The sequence below is a fragment of the Patiria miniata genome, unplaced genomic scaffold, assembly GCF_015706575.1.
Source record: "Patiria miniata isolate m_02_andy unplaced genomic scaffold, ASM1570657v1 HiC_scaffold_1, whole genome shotgun sequence".
Classification (NCBI taxonomy): Eukaryota; Metazoa; Echinodermata; class Asteroidea; order Valvatida; family Asterinidae; genus Patiria; species Patiria miniata.
In genome coordinates, this window is record NW_024037047.1 from 12274316 (window position 1) to 12284126 (window position 9811).

Below are 9811 nucleotides of genomic sequence, written 5' to 3' on the forward strand. Positions count from 1 at the left end.
CCCTTCACACCGCGGTATAAATGCGTCCCGCGTTGCCCATCAGACTTCACCGGAAAGCCCAACCTGCGCAGATAACCGAGCTTGTGATGGTGACGTGCTCGATTATCCATGGAATTGGTCCGGAAAGAAGATCAGCATACCAGATAACTAATCGTTTCACCAGGGTGAGACTGAGAGAGCAGGTAGTGATGGGAACGTACTATTCGACACCGTGTTGTAGGACTCGAGTCCAGGACTCGGACTTGAGTCACATTTTTCGTGACTCGGACTAGAATCGAATCACATTGGAAAATGATTCGGTCTCGGACTCGACCATGATGACTCGGACTCGAGCTTGGTGACTCGTTTCGCGTATTTTCATCAAAAGAAACAAACACAACGTTCCATATTTGTGCGACGAACGTAGCATTATTTGTTACTCGTAGACAAAACACGGCGCCGCGGAAAATTGTATCCGGGGGCCGCGCACGCACGCCTTGCGCCTGCACGACAAGCACCAGCCTAAGGGCCCGGTGTCATGCCAAAATAGTGTCTGGAACCGAAGCGTGTCTGCCTACAGACAAAATGGATTATTAAAAAATAATTAAAAAAAAATTGATTAGTTTGGTGAACAACTAAGAACAAGTGACTCGTGACTCGGACTCGAGGTTTGTAACTCGGGACTCGACGTTGCGCTGGTGACTCGACTGCAACACTGTTCGACACCATGAGAACGAGTTTGGTAAGAGAGATTGGATTCAAAATGTTAACCTTCTGAAACGCTTTGGTGATCGTGACAACTATGACTTTCTTCGCATTAAAGCTTCAATCTTAGAAATGCAAAATTTTCTTTCAATAATTGGACTAAATAATTGGCCTAATTTGAGCCTTTTTTTTCTAGAATACGCCGTGTTCGGAAAGGGGGGGGGGGGTCGGGGCGCTAAATGTTGTAGACCACAAGATGGTAATGGTTGGGTAGATCATTTAAAACTTAAATTAAAACTAAAATCTTACTAAGCAAGTTTCCCCGCAACGATCGACCAATAAGAAAACGACATTTAAGGTCAGCTAAGGCTATTAACATAATGAGCACCACCCCCAAAACTTCACATGGACGATTGAACCAAGGCGCTATATTGGGTCCAACTGATTTGCATAAAAATAGTGGCCGCGTGAGGTCGCTGTTCGCGGTGTATTTTTAATGCACTGTACTGCATGCATAGCGCATAAACATTATGACTGCATGCATTACCGCGCTACGGACGGATAAAATAAACAACTAGCGCCTTGACCAAGGCTAATCATGACTATATGGGAGTCCAGAGAGGCCGCATAAATCTTATTCTCGATCATAACCTCATCTAAAAACACGTTAAAATTGTGCAGCAGCAGGATTCTAGTCAAACCAGTGAGTTTGGCGGTTTTGAGACATCATCTTTCATTGAAAAAAAAAACTTTTTTATTTTGCCGACGCGCATGGCTACGGCGACGCGCGCGCATACCAGAAACCGGAGACTTTTTTTTTTGGCCTAAGCCGTTTGAATTCGACATTCTTCTAGAATTAATATCCACTTGAAACGTTGATTTGAAATTCCTCTAAATGCCTGTATGCAAATTAGTTATACTCAATTCTATACAGGGTGAGTCCAAAAGAAAGTGACCGATTTAGAAATGTTATTATATGGCTCATAGGGATAACATAGGGATGATAATTAAATATTATTATATAATACAAACAACAATGTGGTGCTAATAGCGCCACGTGAGTCGAACACCGTACCATTGGACCACATCGATCAACCTATTGACTATAGTAATTGTGAAACGTAATTTGCATACTGTATTTCCAAATTATGGCTATTTTAAGAAAAGGATCAAACAAATTCAGCTGTCCACCACTGATCATTTGTTCGACGGATGAATACTTATTAGATACAATAGAACATTGACGAATGAATGGACGTTTTCCAATCTTCATAAATGAATGAGAACTTGAAAAGCAAAACCTCCAAAAATTGCCATCAACATTTCTGGGAAAAAATAGTTGAATGGACTCATATTACAGGTATAAAATCTGACAGTAAACAAATATGTTTCGGTCTTGATTTAAATGATTAAAATCTCGTTGGTATTCGACTGTGTGCAATTTGTAATTCCCACTCAGCTCAATAGCTTAGAATAGCATTCCGTGGACAGCTATAAAAATGGGATCTTTTACACGTGCATAACGTATGATAGCGTGGATAAATTTCAGTAATTCTTTTTTTTTAGAAGAAAGGAAGAACATGCTGTTTAAGACATGCTTCATTGCTTCAAATTTAACTGCTTAGTATAGACTGAGAGGACATACATGTGCAGTATAAAGAGACAGATTGATGAGGATCAATGTAGGTATAGGGCTTAGAAAATTGCACCTTTAATGTGACGTCACTTCTTGTGTGATTTCATCCATCATGACGTCACTTCAATTTCCATCAATAATACCAAGTTACGACCAGTAAGGACCTATGCAGATATAGATTATAGAAAAATGCGCATTTAATGTGACGTCACATGATGTGTGATGACGTCACTTTAAATGAATTAACAATTCATACTTAACACGTCCCTATGTAGTACACACCACGTTACACCAAGTTGGGCCTATAGTTCTTTCGATATAGGCCTTAGAAAAATGCATTTTAGTGTGACGTCATCATGACGTCACATAACTTTTATCTACAACACACCCCGGTCTACGTACATACGAGCTTTCAACCCAATCAGACCTGAAGTTCAATTACAATGCACTTCCAGTTTCAACCGGAAGGAAGGGTCACGTGATTTTGCACGTAATAAGCAGTGCGTTCGATTACTTTCCCCAGCTTACTCGCGCCTGGCTCCTCGCGTAATGACAGACATGCGCAGTGGAGCTAAATAAACGAACAATTTCGGGTAAAGTTTCGTATAACAAGAGCTGGAAACATGGGCGCCGCCAGGATTTTTTTCTAGAGGGGGCAAAACATACTTTTAAAAAAAGATCCTGTCTTTCTCAAAACATTCTCTATTTATCAGTTTTAGAGGGGGGGGGGGGGGGTAAGGGACTTTTTGCCCCCCCCCATTACATTTACACCAATATGACTTCTTGCCTCTTTTCTTTTCCCTTTTTTTCTCTCTTTCTTATCCTTCCTTTTTTTTCCAGGGGGTGTGAATGTTGCAACATGACGCTATTATTTTCTTCACATATCATCTCAATAAAGGTCCATCATTGCAAAAATGATGATAAGACATGAATCTTGGGCTGAGAAATATTTCCAATTTTGTTCGGAAAAAAGATTTCTTGACTCATAGGCTTTGTTCACAATTACGGAAGTGGCGTCAGGTTGCAACATATTCCCCAGTGAAAATACGCGGGGACGCGCTGACAATAATTCGAGCCGAAGTTCCGTGCATAGAGCTACATAGAGTTTTTAGCTCAATGCTCCGTGCACGTGGAAGCCCGTTCGGACTAGGCCTGAGGCACCAACTGGACGTTACACAGTGACGTAGCCATGGCATTATTATATCTTGCACTCTATTGTTCTCATGGTATGACGTAAGGAATAATTAATGAGGTAATTTTGTTGTTCGGGTACAACGACAATCTCTAGTTTTTTTTTCAATGGTTAATATTTGTAACTGCTTGTTGCTGCTATTTGTATTTAAAAAGTGACTGAAATGTCATTTCAATTTATTTAACTAACGTCAGAAAAGCCAGACAATGTCTTGCCAGTTGCCTTCGCATTCGCATACGAAGTTCAAAGGGACCAAATGTGCCTTACCTTGCTAATACGTTTGAACAAAGTTGAACAGGTAAATCTATATTGTGTTCGATTACTTCCCCGCGCATACTCGTGTAAGCGCGACTGCGTTCGATTTAACTCTCACGTGACTTCTTACGCTTACTCGAGCCTAGCCTGGCCCAAGTAACCGACCCGCTTAGCCGGTTATTTGGGTAACTTATAATGCCATGCTAAAAGATGGCTGCCAGCGTACAGTGACGGCCACGTCCAGCTATGCGCAAACGGTGGGAAGTTCAAAAACGATTTTCCCAAAAAAATATTCCAGGAGATGGGAGGAAAATTGCCACATTGTAATGACAGTGTGTCTGAAGCAACATGGGTTCAGTCAAGCATATCACCTTCAATATAATTATTTAAAACCAATCCACTTTAAAAAGAGGCTCCAATATTTAATGCTTATTATTGATTGTGGCCGTACGAGAGTGACCCGAGAATATTCGTTTACTCTCACGTACTGCGCAAGTGCAAAGTTCCCCGAGTTAGAGGCACGAGTAAGCACGGGGGGGGGGGGGGGGGGGGGGAGTAATCGAACACGCTCCTGTAAATTTATTATTCATCTGATTCTTGTTTATTATAAACGTTACTATAGGTTTTCCCGGCTATTTACAAAAAAATCATTCAAATGTACAAACTCTGTCATTCAATTTTGTCCACAAAATGTTCACTCGCTTTTAACAAATCCAATTTAGTCATGTTCCATTCAACTATAAAGTTTGGTCTTATTTACCGGGTCGAGAATATTCGTCTTTACAAATCAAATTCGTCTAAGATGTTGCCGATGGGCAGCGTTCAGAGCTGAAATTCGCCTTATATAAATCAATTAGACGAATTTGATTTCTGAATCACACGAATCGGCGTAGACGAGAAGAAATCGAATACTCCGGGTCGAAAACGTGTGTTCATTGTTTGAATTTGTTTGGACTAAATTTGAAAATTTGTGACAAAAGATGAAATTAAACATTAGAATTGCACTATTAAATCGATGTTGTTGGACGAGTTTGAATATAAGAATCGGTGAATTCGAACGATAAAAAAAACCCAAATAGTGGGGAAAACCTTCATTTTGTAATATAACATCAAAAGGTGCTTTTGTCTATATATGACTGGCAGAAGAAATGATTTGTAGGAAGGTTTGCCAGCAGGCCATGATGATACGAATGTAACTCACCTTCAGCAATTTCTAGTTGTATCAGCAAAGCCCAATGAATGAAGGATCGACACATTTTCGTATATTCCCAGTGCATGCAGTGAGTCTCCGTTCGTTCGTATAGGGGGTCGTTCGAAGCACACCGTTACCGCGTCTCTACGATAAACTACGTTAGACCAGCAACACCTATCTGACCCGAAAACCAGACACGCAGGTACTCATAGATGCCTACATAGGTTTGTTCAAGTTTTTCTTGTTTTAGCAACAATTTCGACGATTTCGTACACGTGATGCTTTCCACCATTGCGCATGTTCAATAAAGGCTCTAGGTACCGCCTTTGAAAGATACAGTTGTTTACAATGTGCGCTCTCGCTGTCCTGGATTATTAAGGCAACACGCCACTCCAACCTCGTCCCAATGGCATCGAGCAGTACGCTACCATTAGTTGCCCTCTCGCCCTGGTACTTAATTTTGGCCAATCAGAAACTCTTGGATATCATAAGGACGGTGCAGAATGGTTGGATGCCTTTTCCAGTACTTCTCGTCAATACTAAAAACAAATCTTCGAAGTTGCAAGGTTACAGTCTGTTTTAATTGTTTGTTTGTTTGTTTGTTTTGACCTACTGAGTGCCCCCCTCCACCCATCCCAATAAGTCGCCACCGTTTTGAAGAAAATAGGCCGCCTTGTCAGTCCCTTCAGATCGGACCCCTGGCCTAGACAATCTAAAAAATTCTCAAATTTCTCGAGGACTAATTAAGATCAAATACGTAAAGGAGTGGAAGGGATGACATCGCTTTGTCAGCGCATTGAATTTGCATTGCCTATATCTATCATGTAACAGGCATGGGAAGTGACGACTGACTAGCAGGGCCGGAACGGGGGGAAATAGAACGATTCTGCAATCACCAATTGAGGCCCAATTTGCATGGCCTGCATATTGGCCTATTTTGTCCACACACTTGAAACAGTCAGTATTATGAATAACGCGGTCTCAGTGTGACAATAACGTCCCAATAATAACCGAGGTATCAAAAGGCGCAAGCGCAGTTCATTTCGCCACTAATGTCTTCGACAAAATTACCTTGGCCGTGAAAGAAAGTCTGGCTATGTGACCACGCAATATTGCAATGGCTTTTCATTTCAAATATAGAACACAAGAGTTATCTGCGCGCACGTTTCCTTTGAAATAGGCCTACGTCTTCTTCGAAGAGCAAGATGTTGGGTTTTTATTTTTACATGGCTTTGGCAAATGCATTGATCGGCAATTTAGTAAGCCACGTTTTGTCTTAATAGCCTTGAGAAGATATAACAGGTTTATGTTACATTGGCCCTCCCTTTGCTTTTGTTTTTGCTCCCATAGCGAACATAACTAACTCCATAGTATTTTCACTGTTGACTAACAGTTAATATCCTTACACCAACTTTGCGCGCAGTTTGCATGAAGCGTAAGTCCTTTTGATAATTATTTCTATGCATAAGCTGCAATATTTAAATTAAAGCGCCTGCCTTTCAAATGTATAAATTTACATTGAAAACGAAATTTTCCATGAAAATATGCATAAACTGTTTGGAGGCTTGTCCTTCATCTTTGACGGGTTAAAATTATAACTTAGTAAGTACATTAACTGTACATTTTACTTTTAAAGTTGAACTTGTCCCATTGAAAAATCCATTCAAAATAATCAACATAATTATCAATTCATATTATTTGTAAAACAAGTTAAAATTGGAGTTTAGGGGATGATTTTGAGCGGAAACTATCAATAGCATTCATTTTCCGTGACGGTCCGTCGGCAAACTTGATGATGGCATGGCAGGTTGAGACTTTTTTAGATTGTTTTTCAATAAAAAACAGTATTCAAAAACGTATTCAAAATCTAGACCGTCACGGTCAGAGTGTTAATTTATTGTGTTGAAAGCGTCTTTGTTTTACTAAGATAGGTAAACTAGGGAGCTGGTATAAATGGCCATCGAGAAGATATCGCGATGGATTGTGTTTTCGAACTCATGCTGTCACTTTAAGCGTATCCGAAGCGTTGAAAGATTCAGATATATGAAACGGCGCCCGAATAATTCATCAAAGACATGGATGTGGAACCGGTCTCGTGAACCTTCAACTCAGCTGCGTCGTAAATGGCCATCGCGATATCTGGGTCCGGCCGCAACGACAACTGCACAGCATATTTGGCGTTCCTGGGTCTTGTTATTAAAGTGCATGTACATTTGGTCGAGTAATGTCGGACACTAATTTTGACAACAAACTAGCCTGATAAACAGAGGTAGTAGCTAAGGAAACTTACAGATCGTGCGTTGTCAAGGGCATGAAACAAATGATATGTAAGCTGCTAACTGCACTATTATTTTGAGCAAGGATTTTCTAACGTTACGTGCATCACATGGATTTAAAAAAAAACGCTGGATAAGTTTAAAAATCAATAACACCAGAGGGCGCTTCACGAGTGGACCAACAGTCTCGAGGGCAAAATAATGTTTTTTTGAAACACCCCTCTAGCTATGTGACGGTATGTGCCTGTCGTGATTAGTTGGAAACAACTCCTCATATGGAGATTGGCCCGCAGCTGTGCCGATGCAGTGTGAATTTAGGACAATGAAACTTACGGACCCATTGGTAGTATTGCGAATGCCTAATCGATGATTTTGAACGCTGAACCAATGAAAGGGTATACAAATGATTGGATTCTAAATTTTATGTAACTCTGGAAAAGTGTTTAAGACCAGCCAGCTTGTGTTTTAACAAACGTGACGGGCTAGTTTGGAAGGAGTTATTCCATATGAATGACATGAGGCTGCTTCCTAGTCCCGCAATCATCGATTCTCACTTCGAATGTTTGGGTTTGGAACGCAATTCTTTTGTTCTCCTTCCAGGTATACTCAAGGGTCATGATGCGCATGTGTCATTTGGCAGGAGATTGTATCTTGGACTTTACTTTAAAAAATCCTCCAGAGCCACGAATCAGAAAAAGAAGTAAAATGTAAGTTCATCAATTATTAGGAATTGATTAAAGGCTAAAAAGTTCACTTCTGGGCTCGAGCCCAAACCTGCACCATTGTAACCAGTGACTTTTAGCGCAGCTGGCCACATTATCTGCAACGATCTCCCTCGAGAGGCTAGGAGATGCTATTCAAATCACATGATATTTTAAATTAATCAATGTGATATGTTTCACGCACGGGTATTAAGATACTTGACTTGACTAGCCTGCAGCAGAAAAAAAGCGCGACCGGAATTGCCTTAATTACGACAGAGTGTCATGGACTCTGCGCTCGAGGCAAGAAAGAAGACTCAACTCCTACCTCATGGGCTGCCTGTGGCGCATTTTGGGGATCTCTTGGAGGGATAAAATACCCCAGAACTCCTTGCTCTGAGAGGGTCGGGACAATCTCCATGTACACGTATTACCCAAGCAGAGGCGTTTCCGTTGTCTCGGTCATGTAGTCTGCATCGAGGAAGGCCATTTGCCTGAGGACCTTCTGTATGGAGAACTGGCAACTGGAAAGAGGCCAATTGGGAGACCCAAGCGGCGCCTTTAATGACATCTGCAAGCGCGACCTCAAGGCGCTGGCTACCAATACTAACACATGTGAAGGACTCGCATGTGATAGATGTACTTGGAGACAGGAGGTGGTAGGGGATTCTCTGCATTGGAAACACAGGCAGAGGAACAGAGAGCCCGCAGAAAATCCTACCCAAAGACAGACACACCAGCTTCGACGTTCGGCTGCGCAGTGCGGTAGACTGCATATTCCGCATTGTTCCTATACAGCCACATCAGACCCTGTTCCCGGTGTCACGGTTTCACTTTTCCGGCGTGCTAGCTTCTCCAAGTTGGAAATTTCGCTTCAACACGCATGCACAAAATTGCGCAGCAGTGTTCACTTTCGCCAACTTTATGTGTGTGCTGAGTTCTTTGGGGTTGTACTGGTTCACGTAAGAAGTTAGGATGTTTGTATGTATACGTCACAGGGTACAATCGAATCCAGACCTAGGCATGGCGGGGCGCGCAATTAACTCCCAACATCCTAATAACCAAAAAGACTTGAAGGATGCACATTTATTTTAAACCGAGGTTGAACGTGGTTGCAAATTGGACATGCACGTGATGGACCACGACCGCTCGAACACACTTCTTAATTTTTCCTCAACGCAAACACAATGACGATGGGAACACAACTTCAGAATGCTTGCAATATGACTTGACCCACAGGAAGTGTTACATATAACGCATTCTTGGGTGTCCCTCACTGTCTGTATGGACCGATAGACTTTACAGCAACAACAACACAGCCCGAGGAAAAGTTAGCACAGCGGACACGAGCATGGATAGTGCTCATGTAACGTGCACTGTAACGTGCTCAATTATCCGCCAAATCCACCCGGAGAAGCTAGCACGCCGGAGAAGTGAGACCGTGACACCGGCTCGGCTTGTTACTAGTCACGCAGACTCTATAGCATCTATAGCCTCTATAGTCTAATATGCCGCACCGTCCAAACTCGCCGACAGAGGGCGTTATTTATACCGTCACAAAGACAGCGCCATTTGTATACCCTGTAAAATCACCTTGTTAGATTTGACTAGTAAACGGTCACACTTGCCTACTAAAGCTAGGATAAACTGAGTGCAAGTGTGACTAGTTTTTAGTCAAGTGTCATCATCATCATCGGGCGGCCGCAGCCGAGATGGATGCAACCAAACTCTTCCAGACTCTCTTGTCAGCCATGGCCGTGGTGATGTCACCAACGTGCTGGCTCACATCATGGCATAAAGTCAGTAGCGTATCCAGGGTTGGATGTCAAGGGAGGGGGGGGGGGGGCAACCGCATATCCGCGCCGATATGTAGAC